General features: G+C 52.1%; 2 protein-coding genes and 8 non-coding genes across 10 annotated transcripts in view; 5 read left to right on the forward strand and 5 right to left on the reverse strand.

Moving 5' to 3' along the window:
• Positions 1-12,534, reverse strand: part of LOC102457165 (uncharacterized) — a 242,837-nt gene that overhangs the window by 99,654 nt on the left and 130,649 nt on the right. The gene's annotated exons all lie outside the window — the stretch shown is intronic.
• The window catches only part of LOC142824070 (uncharacterized), a 408,405-nt gene that overhangs the window by 85,807 nt on the left and 310,064 nt on the right, over positions 1-12,534 (forward strand). The window lies entirely within an intron of this gene.
• Positions 605-678, reverse strand: TRNAM-CAU (transfer RNA methionine (anticodon CAU)). The gene has a single exon. It is a non-coding gene; the product is annotated as a tRNA-Met (tRNA).
• TRNAK-CUU (transfer RNA lysine (anticodon CUU)) lies at positions 1,486-1,558 on the forward strand. The gene has a single exon. It is a non-coding gene; the product is annotated as a tRNA-Lys (tRNA).
• On the forward strand, positions 1,992-2,064 carry TRNAV-AAC (transfer RNA valine (anticodon AAC)). Its single transcript has one exon. It is a non-coding gene; the product is annotated as a tRNA-Val (tRNA).
• On the reverse strand, positions 3,852-3,924 carry TRNAA-AGC (transfer RNA alanine (anticodon AGC)). Its single transcript has one exon. It is a non-coding gene; the product is annotated as a tRNA-Ala (tRNA).
• TRNAS-AGA (transfer RNA serine (anticodon AGA)) lies at positions 6,297-6,378 on the reverse strand. Its single transcript has one exon. It is a non-coding gene; the product is annotated as a tRNA-Ser (tRNA).
• On the forward strand, positions 8,557-8,630 carry TRNAI-AAU (transfer RNA isoleucine (anticodon AAU)). Its single transcript has one exon. It is a non-coding gene; the product is annotated as a tRNA-Ile (tRNA).
• Positions 10,810-10,881, forward strand: TRNAE-CUC (transfer RNA glutamic acid (anticodon CUC)). The gene has a single exon. It is a non-coding gene; the product is annotated as a tRNA-Glu (tRNA).
• LOC142824079 (small nucleolar RNA U3) lies at positions 12,196-12,409 on the reverse strand. The gene has a single exon (XR_012899106.1). It is a non-coding gene; the product is annotated as a small nucleolar RNA U3 (small nucleolar RNA).

The raw sequence follows: 12,534 nt of genomic DNA on the forward strand, positions 1-12,534 counted from the left end.
TCTCCCTTGCCCAGAGGGGACAAGAACAGAAACCAAACAGAACATCAGAACAGCCAGACAGGGCCATGCCAGTTGCCCAACTAGCCCAGGATCCTGTCTCACAACAGCAGCCAATTTCATTGTCCCGAGGGAATCCTCAGGACAGACAATGGTTAAGTGACCCCTCCTGTCGCCCATTCCCAGCTTCTAAAATACACCAGCTAGGGACACCTGCCCTGTCCATCCTGGATAAATGCCATTGATTGACCTTCCCTGCATTAAATGATCCAGTTCTGTTTTGGATCAAATGTCTTGGGCTGCGCAGGCCTTGAGTCATGGCAAGAGCTGGAGGGGAATGGGGAACGGCTGCACTTTGGAATGGGAAGGGGGTGTCTGGCACCCTAAATTAGAACAGTTTCAAGGCCCTTGTCATGGAGGGCACCATGGCTTAGCTGGCTGAAGCACCTGTCTTATAAACAGTGGATCTTGGGTTCAAGTCCGAGTGGTGTGTTGTTGTAACCTTTGCCCACATTTACTTATGCCCTTCTGGGACACAGAAGAGACCTCCCCTTGCCACCCATGGAACTGCTGGTTCAGGAAAAGGCTGATTGGGGAGGTTACAACAAGGCACCACTGGGACTTGAACCCAGGATCTCCTGTTTATGAGGCAGGTGCTTTAGCCAGCTAAGCCATGGTGCCCTCCTCCAAAGTATCTTTAAAATGGCTCTTTATGTTTCCAGACAACACTTTTGACTCCCAAAGTGCAGCCGTTCCCCACTTCCCTCCAGCCACCGAGCCCAGGTGGTGTCTGGTCCCCTGGGCACAGAAAACTACAGCTCCGTGGGCAGGGGGCTTTGGCTTCCTTGCCCATGGGATGCTGTTGCAGGAAGGGCTGCTCAGCAGCGCTGGGGTTCACCTGTCGAGGAAGGAAAGAGTATTTGGGTGCAGACTGGCTAACCTAGTGAGGAGGCTTTAAACTAGGTTTGAAGGGGCAGGTGCCCAAAGCCCACAGGTAAGTGAACAACATGGACACCTGAGGGATACCAGGGCACAGGCAGGAGAAGATGGGAGTGAATCCTGCTACCTCTGCCATGGCTTGGCCCAGGAGGGCTGGGGTCTAGCAGCTTTTCACCCCAGCTTTGTGGGAGGCCAAGTAGGAAGGGGCCTCTGGAGGCTCATAGCCCCCTGGCCTGCTGTGTCTGTGGAAAGGGGGGAAGAGGACACATACCTCTCACTGGGGAACAGGACGCATGGATCCCACTCGTTCCTGCAGAAAATGGAAGAGGTTGAGCATTTTGCAGAGAATGGACCAGTCCCTGGAGAGATGGAAATGGGGCCGTTCCTTGTGGGGAAAGAAGTGTGTGTGTCGGGAGTGGGGTTCGAGTTCAAACCTCTCCACAGACCAGAACCCCACATTAGGGGCAAGAAAGAGCCTTGAGTCAGGCAGTGGAGAACACTTGGCTCCTGTTACCCTGAGATGGGATATTAGGAACTTTTTTGCAGGCAGCCTGGCTAGCTCAGTTGGTAGAGCATGAGGCTCTTAATCTCAGGGTTATGGGTTCAAACCCCATGTTGGGTGGTGCCCTTCTTTAACTCTCATTCTCAGTCTGTGAGCAATTGGCTCTCAGTTTTCGCCAGGGTTTTAGAAAGAAAAAGTCTAGTCCTGGGGTCCAGCTTTAGTAGAACCAGAGAGAGAACCAACTGCAATTTCCATCTTCTGAGGAGAAGGGAAGAGGATTTTCTTCTCCTCAGTTCTAGCCACATCAGCCCAGGGGGGAGAAAAAATAACCCTCCGCCCACTGATTGTCCCCTGTCAGCTTCTGTAGCTTCACCTCCTGCCACAGCAGCTCCAGCTTTGAGCTACAAATCTCAAGGGGCTGGTGAGGAAATTAGGTGCTTCCCTGAGAACAAGAGGTGGAGTGTTCACAAGGAGCATCCCCCTCCCCTGCAGAGCAGTGTGTTAGAAAGAGCTAGAAACAGAACAGTCAGACAAGTTCCATCTCTTGAAATGTGTTTCTGTGGTGTAGTGGTTATCATGTTTGCCTAACACACAAAAGGTCCCTGGTTCAAAGCCAGGCAGAAACACAGGGTCTTCTCTTATTGCGCTGCCCAGGTAACTGCAGCTGCTGCTGACCAGCCTGTTCATGAGCCCAACGCTCATGTGACAGAGGAGGGTGGGGGTAACGTCAGCTGATAATGCCCCTGGGTGCCAACCTGGGGAAGCCAGATAAATTAGGCCAGGCAGCTGCTTGTGCCTTGGCCTCCCCGCCCTGGCAGGCTGGTGCATTGGGCTGGCTCTGCCTGCTGCCTCCCTTGTGTGACTTGCCCAATGTAACAGGCCAAATGTCGGAAAAGCCTCTTCCAAAAAAAAAAAAAAAAAACAGAAGAAAAAGCTGCACAAACTGGGTTTTGAAATTTGCGTAGCTTTTCCCAGAAGAGCAGTGTAGGGCAGACATAGCCTGAGTGTTGCTCAGCACTGGTAGGAGACAGGGAGGGATAAAACGATCTAATGGCACCTGAAGCCTTTCAGAACAACGCCAAGCCCCAGACACAAGAATCAGCCCTTCCCTCCATCCTCACTGGGGTCTGCTGGGAACTGTCTGGACTCAAGCCCACCCCAGTTTCACCCTAAGGATTGCCTGTTCTGTAAAAGCTGCGCCCTGGAAATGAGAAAGCAGCTAAAGTGACACTCATGGGACTTGAACCCACAAACTTTGAGGCTACGTCTACACTGGTCCCTTTTCCGGAAGGGGCATGTTAATTTCAACTATCGTAGTAGGGAAATCCACGGGAGATTTAAATATCCCCCGCGGCATTTAAATAAAAATGTCCGCCGCTTTTTTCCGGCTTTTAGAAAAGCCGGAAAAAAGCGTCTACACTGGCCCCGATCCTCCGGAAAAAGCGCCCTTTTCAAAGTAGGAATAAGAGCCTCCGGAAAAGGGTGCTTTTTCCGGAGGATCGGGGCCAGTGTAGACGCTCTTTTCCGGCTTTTCTAAAAGCCGGAAAAAAGCGGCGGACATTTTTATTTAAATGCCGCGGGGGATATTTAAATCCCCCGCGGATTTCCCTACTACGATAGTTGAAATTAACATGCCCCTTCCGGAAAAGAGGCCAGTGTAGACGAGCACTTAATGTCTAGCTGGGCTCACATGAATCACTGCAGCTTAAAAGAGTGATAGAAAAGTAGCCATGTTAGTCTAGGGTAGCTGAAACAAAATACAGAAAAAAACCAGTTTCTTGCCATTTTAACTCAGAAAGGACATTATCTCAATGACTTAATTGCCTGCCTCCTGCTTCAAAAGCCTTTTAAAACTGCACTTTAAAGGGAATCCTCTGAACTGTTATTCATGCTAAAATTCGACACTTTACGGCGGGGTCCTAACAAAGACTCTAGTTATCTTACCCATTACAAAGATAGCTTCCCCAGTTATCACCTCTGATATCATTAGCTCCCAGACATTTACCTTCCCCCCCGCATCCCCGTTCTGTTCTGAAATTTGATTTGTCCTTTTCATATGTGTTTGGTTTTTTTAATTGTATCCTTTGCTATATATGGTTGTAACAATTTTCTTCCACTATTTGATCTGAGGAAGTGGGTCTAGCCCACGAAAGCTCATCATCTAATAAACCATCTCGTTAGTCAGTCTTTAAAGTGCTACATAGTCCTGTATTTTGTTGCAGCTTAAAAGTCCAACATGCTTTCCATTGCACCACAGAGCCTGATATCTCCACTCTCTGCTTTGCAGCATGGCAATTGCTGGTGGCAAAGAAAGGGAAGCCAGGTCTGTCTCTTTTGGGAGAGCAGGTAGGAAGAGGGAGGGGGCCACTGAGCCCCTGACAGTGAAAATAAGGGTTAAGAGCTGAGCTGCAGTTGGAGAATGTGGGCATTGATCCCACTACCTCTTGCATGCTAAGCAAGCGCTCTACCACTTGAGCTAATTCCCCTGCTGCATTTACAGAGGCCTTCTTGGAGACTCTTCCCTTCTCTACAGGGACGTCTGGCATCTAGGTCCGTTAGTCGTGGGAAAGGAGAAGGCTCCAAAAAGGCCTCAAGGGCAACTCTCAAGGCGACTCCCTGCAGCAAAGCCATGGGGGGGGGGGGTCTCTGAGATGGCCCCTGCCCTGCAGCCTGTCCCACCTGGCCACTGTCATGGACTCTCTGTGAGGTCATCACCTTCCAACCTCCTTTAGCCAATAAGCTGAGGGGCTGCAAAAGGCCCTTGTGATGTCACTGCCACACCCACCCCTGCCCTCCAGGGCTAATGTCCTGCCCCAGGCAGCCCCTTTGCCTGGCTGAGCTGCTCCCAGGGGTGAAAGTGACACATTTCTTACAGGGAGTCCTGGGAGATGAAGCAGCTGGAGGGAGCCAGGAGAGCAGAGGCCAGCCTGAGAGCTGAGAGTCAGAGGTGCCCACTGTACTTTCACACCACAGGTCCCATGGTGTAAGGGGCAGCACTCAGGACTCTGAATCCTGCAATCTGAGTTCAAATCTCATAGTGGGACCCACTGAGACTCAGCTGGTTGTTACAAGGTTCAAGTGCTTTGGCTTCCGTGCCCTGAGGTTCAATGAAGAGAGTTTTGTTCCGCTTGCTGGGTGTCTGAGGCCACTGGAGCTCCATCTCCAGACGGAGCAGGCAGGCGGGAAGGGCCTGATGCCATCACAGCTGCAGGGCAGGTCACCCACCTGACCTCTGAGCTCAGACCGTGCTGGAGGCAGCCAGACAGTGTGAGCAGGTCAGAGGGGGGATTGGGGGAAGGGCCCTGAGTCCTGGCTGCCAGCCACGCACCTTGGCACAAAGACCAATGGCCCCTGCACAAAGTGCATTGTGGGAATAAGAGTTGGGGCAGCAGGAAAGGGGCCAGCCCCTCAGTACCAGGGCACAGGCAGGAGAAGATGGGAGTGAATCCAGCTACCTCTGCCATGGCTTGGCCCAGGAGGGCTGGGTCTAGCAGCTTTTCACCCCAGCTTTGTGGGAGGCCAAGTAGGAAGGGGCCTCTGGAGGCTCATAGCCCCCTGGCCTGCTGTGTCTGTGGAAAGGGGGGAAGAGGACACATACCTCTCACTGGGGAACAGGACGCATGGATCCCACTCGTTCCTGCAGAAAATGAAACAGGCTGAGCCCTTCTCCTGTCCCTGGAGAGATGGTGTGACGGCGCGTTGGGGGTCCCCCGTCTCCTGCACCCCGAAATGGCACAAACAGACTGCACCAGCCGGTGGAATAGAGGAAGTTTATTGCCTCTCCAGGGTACAGCACAGCCCAGATGTAATCTGGTCACAGAGCTGGGCTAGGATGCCTCAGGACCCCTTGAGATGGGGGAGACTGGGCCCCTAAACTCCAGCCCCTTTCCCTAGGCTGTCTCCTCCATGCTCCCAGCCAGCAACTAACTCCCACTCTTCCAGTCCTGCCCCCCAGCCAGCGCAGCATTCCACCTCCCTTTGTTTCTCCCCATGGGGGGTAGACTGGTTCAACGGGTATGGTACCTTTGCATAATAAGATTTTCCCTGCTGGGTCTTGCTCCAGACAGCAGAGGTCACCACAGCCCAGCAAGTACCCCCACTATGTCACAGATGGAAATGGGTCCGTTCCTTGTGGGGAAAGAAGTGGGTGTGTCGGGAGTGGGGTTCGAGTTTAAACCTCTCCACAGACCAGAACCCCAAATTGGGGGCAAGAAAGAGCCTTGAGTCAGGCAGTGGAGAACACTTGGCTCCTGTTACCCTGAGATGGGATATTAGGAAACTTTTCTCATACAGCCTGGCTAGCTCAGTTAGTAAAGCCTCAGACTCTTAATCTTAGGGTCATGGGTTCAAGCCTGATGCTGGTTGGTTCCCTTCCTTGACTCTGGTGCTGATCATGCAATGGAAACACATTATGTTTAAACAGCTGCCATGTGAATGTACCTGAAAGTCACAAGGATCAATGATCTGTGTGAAAGGCAGGTGGCCAGTAATTAGAGCCCCAGGTATGTTGTGTGCACAAAGGAAGGTAGGAATGTGCACTGGGTAGTCTGATAATGGTGTTTAGTGAAAATTAATAGGTGTAATCGCATTGCACAGGAGTCTTTTTCTTGTGCAAGAAGGGGCAGTGTAGACACTCCTTCTTGTGCAAGAGTCTCTTCTGAAAAAAGTGGTGGTGGCTTATTAGCTATGCAAATGAGGCTCAGCAATATTCCTCATTTGCATATTACTCATGCAAGAAGCTACAAGTGTAGACATAGCACAGGTGTCCCTTCTGATGGGACAGGCATGTTCTTCTCCTGGGTCTCAGAGTTTGGGTACCTTGTTGCCCTAGGAAGGGGTGTGACCAAAACACAGACCTCACTGTGAGCAGGATTTGAACCTGCACAGGGAAACCCTATTGGGTTTCTAGCCCAACACCTTAACCACTTGGCCATCACAGCTCTGATTCCTAGTAGCTCAGGGGAACTGGTAAATAATCCCACTGCCCAGGCCTGATGTCACCTGACAGAATTCACACAGCAAACCATTTCAACAGTCATGCAGAGGGGTCCTGGGCGCTCTGGTGTGAGGCTGCCTTGGAGGTGAGTTCTGCTTCCAGGTCTCCCTCCTCCTCCTTGGTCTTCTCCCTTCCTTTCCCTTTTCCTCCTTCTTCCTCTTCTCATTTCCCCTTTTCCTTCTTCTCCCTGGTCTCCTTCTTGGACCCCTGTTTATATAGTGATAATTTAGTCCTGCTTAACCAATTATTTTAGTTTAATGTTACTAACCAAAGCTAACATACTATTATGATTTACCTAACCAATCATACTTCACCGCCTTTGTTGATTTTCCCCCAGCAACATTAATGATACAGCTGATCAATAGGATCAGACCCCCTGGTGACAGCCTAGTGTGACCCTATTGAAATGCCATTTAGATGGAATGTGAGCCCAGTCTCTACAGTTAATTGCTGCTGCTCTGCAGTCTGCTTTCGTTTAGATCTGCCAAATAGCTAGAGGTCTTTCAATGGACACACATTGTTACAGAACCTTTCCAAGCATAAGACACCCAGACCCACAAGCACAATCAACACAACTGCAAAGGGACTCAAACCCTCAGTCTTCTGACCCAAAGTCAGATGCCTTATCTTTTAGGCTACACAGTCCTGTTTAGGAGTGGACATTTTGAAGTGTGTAAGAAGGGAGCAGTCTAGCTAGCCCCCCCCCCCCCCCGCTTTGTTCTGCCAAAGCCGGTTGGGTGGGGTGGGGCTGGTTATGGGGAGGCAGAGCCCTGTGCCTGTCTCAGGGCATCCCAGGGAGGCTCCTTGCAGCCCAGGAGAAGAAGGGGGCTCTGGGTGGAAGGAAACAAGCAAAGCTGGTCCGAGTGGCCATGAGCCAGAACTCCAGTTCAGCCTAATTGAATCACTGCTGGCTCATGTAGGTCCCATGGGCTGTCTCTCGACGGGCCAGTTTTTCCGGAAAATCAGCTGCTTTACCAGAAAAATTTGCCAGCTGTCTACACTGGCCACTTGAATTTCTGCAAAAGCGCTGACTCCCTACTGTAAGAAATCAGTGCTTCTTGCGGAAATCCTGTGCTGCTCCTATTCGGGCAAAAGTCTTTTTCCAAAAGACTTTTGCGCAAAAGGGCCAGTGTAGACAGCAGAGATTTCTTTTTTGCAAAAAAAGCCCCGATCGAGAAAATGGCGATCGGGGCTTTTTTGCTGAAAAGCGCATCTAGATTGGCCACGGACGCTTTTCCACAAAAAGTGATTTTGCGCAAAAGTGTCCTGCCAATCTAGATGCTCTTTCTGAAAATACTTTTAACGGAAAACTTTTCCGTTAAAAGCAGTTCTGGAAAAACATGCCAGTCTAGATGTAGCCATGGTGTAAGAGGCAGCACTCAGAGCTCTGAATCATGTGATCCAAGTTCAAATCTCTGTGGGACTTGCTGGGGTTGGGCTGGTTGCTGCAAAACCCTCCAACTTTATGAGCTTTGGGCTCCTTATCTGCAGGCTCCCCAGAGAAAGAGTTCTGTGCCTCCTGCTGGGTGTCTGATGCCCCCTGGAGCTCAGTCTGATGCTATGGTCTGCCTGGCTGAGATGGGCTGGGCCCTAAAACTTAACCTGCCTGGAGCTTGCTGCTTACCCTTGTGGTCTCTTTTGTGGTCCCCAGGTGCTGTCAGTCTCTGACTCTTGCCCCCCTGGCGCTAGCAGGTGCCCCCCCCCCCAAACAATCTTTTAAATTGGTCTTTCTGGTCCCTCTCACGGTGTTTTTCTCCTCAGCAGCAGCGCACAAGAGAGAAGCTGTTGCCAGTGGCCCTGCAAGGCAAGATGAGCTTTGCCTGCCCCCTCAGCCTGACTCGTTACTTGGCCCCAATCCTGTCTCTCTTCCCAGTGGCTGAAAGGGGCTGCGGCTGCTGCCGACAGGGAAGAAGCTGGGAGGCAAGAAGCTGGGAGGCAAGGCAGCAAGAGATTCCGGCTGCCTCTTTGCCCTGGGTCTCAGTGCGCCATGTCGGCCACCAGCCAACTTGACCAAACCTCAAAGCATCTGGACTAGTGAGCCCACATCACAGTGAGTTGCTAGTGGCCCTGTCAGAGAAGAGGAGCCTTTCTGAAAGGACCATTTGTGAACTCGGGTTCTGAAGGCCGGCTAGCTCAGTTGGTTAGAGAGTGGTGCTAATAACGCCAAGGTCATGGGTTCAAGCCCCATGTTGGCTGTGTGTTTGTTCACTGCGGTGACTACTCTCCTTTCTCCACCCCCAGACACACACTTTAGCTGCCTACTATGGACAGGGAAGCAGAAACAGGCAAAAGGCTGAGAGCTTTGCAGGACTGAGGCCAGAGAACTGGTAGGAGGAGGATCCAGTCTGCACAGACCCAGTGGCTAAAAGGGTCTGGCCAGCTTTCCCCTAATGGCAGGGAAAACTCTTCTCTTCCCTCCATTGTCCCCAGTGGGGTGACCTGATCCCAAATTCCTGCTGCTGCAGTGGCTGGCCCATGGCTCCTCCAGCCCAAGCCACAGAGGGAGGCTCCATATGTCCAGGAGACTGGGACCATGTGCCCAGCCCACAGAGCTGCTGCCAATCACTGGTCACCTGCTTCAGTGGCCCAGCAGCCCCTCCCCCGAACCTGCTCCTGCTCAAGGCCCCCCTGAACCCACCCAGGCTCCTGCTCCTCTGACTTCTGCACTAGCCAGCCCACATCTCAGTGAGTCGCCCGTGGCCCCATCAGAGACGAGCTCTGGGCAGCGGCAGAGACGTCCCTGCAGCTGCCTGTGGGGTCTTTCCCAAAGGGCCCCTCGTGGGCTGCTGGCTCAGCTGTTTAGAGCTTGATGCTGATAACGCCCAGGTCGTGGGTGCAAGCCCCATGCTGGCCACAGGGGTGTCTGGTTTGGTGACTTGCCTTTGTGTAGCTGCCTGCTATGGACAGGGAAGGAGAAAGAAGCCCTGGGAGGTGAAGCAGCGGGAGGGAAGCAAGGAGCAGAGTGTCAGCTGCCAGCCGAGAGTCACTGGTGCCCTCTGCCCCCTGGGACTGCCCCTCCCTGAGCCGCCAGCCCCCTGTCTCTCACCGTGCGCCCCTTGGGGAGTCCACTCGCTCTGGGCTCCGGGGGCCTCCCGCTCCCACAGGGAATGACACAGCCCTGTGCCCTCGCCCAGAGCCACTCCCAGCCCGTGTGAAACAGGAGGGTTCATTGAGCGTCTGACACAGCACAGGGACCCAGGCAGGCAGCAGGGGCTGCGGGTGGGGAGTGAGGGCACCAGAGGGGGCAGGGAAACAAGTAGCACCAAGACTCTTGCCACCAGGGTCTGGCCACCCGACTCCCTGCCCAGGCTGCTGGGCCCCCGACCACTTCAGCTGCCGGGTCAACCCGGGAGCTAGGGCAGGAATGGGGGGAAGGAGCAAGTCAAACTGCAGGTGGCAGGAAACACCAGTCGCGCCTTCCTGGGCCGGGCACGACGGCATCATGTTTGTGACACGGCTGCCAGACATCCCGGACAGTTAATAACCAGCTAGAGGGGTTTATGGGGAGCTCAGTGTGGGGAGCCTAAGATGAAACATTTAAAGGTCCCTGGCTCAATCCCAGGCTTTGCCATGTCTCTCGGTGCAGCAGGGCCTCTCTGGTCCCCTTGCTGTGCTAGTGCCCTGTGACATCCCCTCATCCATCTTCGCCACAGCCCAGCATTGGAAACTCCCGTCCATCTGATTAACCCCTTCACTTCCACCCCTCCCTCAGAGTCCTTGCTTCCTTGGCTAAAGTCCCCTCCCTTGTGCATGTGGCTGGCAGTGGTTACTAGATGGATCCATTTACATGTAGCTTCACTGAAACCCCCCTTGTTGGCCTGCGCCCAGGTCAGTCCGTGTCACTGGCTCAGGGGTTTCTCCCCCCAGCACGCTGCAGAGAAAGCCCTTGTGTGTGAAAGGGCCTCAGGGAGCCCAGAAACCAAGTTAAAAATAAACTAAAGGAAACATTTTTGCACCCAGTGGAACTCCTTGCCAGAGGATGTTGTGAAGGTGAAATCTACAAGAAGGTCCAAAACAGAACTGGATAATTTAATGCAGGAAAGGTCAATCAATGGCATTTCACCAGGATGGACAGGGCAGGTGTCCCTAGCTGGTGTATTCCAGTAGCTGGGAATGAGCGACTGCAGGGATCACTTAATAACTGTCTGTCCTGAGGATTCCCTCCGGACAATGAAATTGGCTGCTGTTGTGAGACAGGATCCTGGGCTAGTTGGACAAGTCACATGACTCAGTCTGGCTGCTTTGATGTTCTGTTTGGTTTCTGCTCTTGTCGCCTCTGAGCAAGGGAGAATGGACCTGCCACCCCATCCTGAAGTGGACAGAAAATGGCCTGTGAAAGGCTAGTGTAGGTGAGCAAAAAGGTAAGTTTCATGTGTCCCTGATGGTCTAGTGGTTAGGATCCAGCACTCTCACTGCTGTGGCCTGGGTTCAATTCCCAGTCAGGGAAACCAGCCTGCAGTTTCATGTGACAGCTGCCTAGTCTCTTTTTCTCACCTATGTGACAGCAGCTGTGACCCAAGAGATTACATCAGACTCCTTTCCACCTCCCTGGCACTGCTAAGACAACATTTGCCATTTTCATTTTCAGAAGGGGCAGAGCTGGGTGACTCAAACTGCCCCTCCCCTCTCCCGTGTGGGCAGCCCTGCAGGAAGCTCTGTGTCACACACAGCACTAGCCCAGCGCAGTGTCAGGTCAGCACAAGATCTATTGGTTCAGTTTGGTTGTTGAAGGAGACAACCCAGAACTGGCTCCAGCCCCCACTCAGTAACCTGGGGAAATGACCCACCAGGCCTGGGCCCCTTGGAGAGGCAACGATTCCCCACTGGCCAGGGCAGAGCCTCCCTCTGACACAGTCATGGAGCCTTCTCCCCCTGGCCCTGCCTCCCCCTTCACTCAGCTCTCACTGCTCGGTGCTGCCAGGGAGGGGCCTCACTGCTAGTCAGTGTTTCTTTTCCAGGAGCAGGTGAGTTTTGTCTTGTGCACCAATATTGAGGTCGTGTGCCTGTTCAGGTGTGAGCCCCCGCGGCGCCTGCCAGTTACTAACAAATATCTTAGCTACACGTTATGGGAGAAAGACACTAACCCAAGGGATAATTAACACTGGGCTGCAGCTAGTCTCTGCCTCCCGCAGGGCCACTAGGGAACAGATGGGAGACAAGGCATGAGGCAGATCCAAGGGGCTGGCTAAATCCAGTGTGAGAAGCACATGAAAAAGACCCAGCAGCAAGTAAGAGAAAAGCATGAAAACATCAGGATCAAGACCAGAGCAGTTCGGCTATGTCTACATTGGCAAGATTTTGCGCAAAATCTTGCCGCCCGTCTACACTGGCCACAAGTATTTGCGCAAGAACACTGAGTTTGTAACGTACAATATCAGTGGTTCTTGCGCAAACACTCTGATGCGCCCACTCACGGATAAGCCCTCTTGTCAAGTATTCTTGCGCAAGAGGGCCAGTGTAGACAGCAACGTTAATTTCTTGCACAACAAAGCCCAGTGGCTAAAATGGCCAGCGAACCATTGGAACTTTCTTAAACAAGAGAGCATCTACATTGGCACGAATGATTTTGCGCAAAAGCACAGGCCAGTGTAGGTGCACTGCAAAAATTCTTGCGTTAAAAGTATTTGCACAAAGTCATACCAGTGTAAATGTAGCCTACAAGTAAATCCAGGAATTAAACAAAAACCAAAACAAAACAATAAAGCGAAATCCCCATTCCTCTCTACTGCAAAACTAATTTTGAACTTTTTGACAGTAGTTAACCATTCAGCCTGTGCTCTCTTCCTCCAGCTTCCCAACAGGAAAGAAAGAACAATCATTAACAAGACAGCAATTACATGAAAGCAACACCATCTGCTTGCTTCATGCTCAAAAAACAACACTATCACTCATTCTCATAGATAGCGAGACCAACCACCTTCAGCTGCATTTCTCTAGTTACCAACTATAGAAATGATCCCTGAAAGTACAGTCTTATTAGCACCTGCTTCTCTACACACCCACACTTGTGTGCATTCACTTTCTCCTCATGAGGAATATTTTCACACAACACTTAGAAAACTAAAAAACAGAAATAATCTCAGCAAAGTGCTTGTCCCAT

This window comes from Pelodiscus sinensis, unplaced genomic scaffold (assembly GCF_049634645.1).
Source record: "Pelodiscus sinensis isolate JC-2024 unplaced genomic scaffold, ASM4963464v1 ctg37, whole genome shotgun sequence".
Lineage (NCBI taxonomy): Eukaryota > Metazoa > Chordata > Testudines > Trionychidae > Pelodiscus > Pelodiscus sinensis.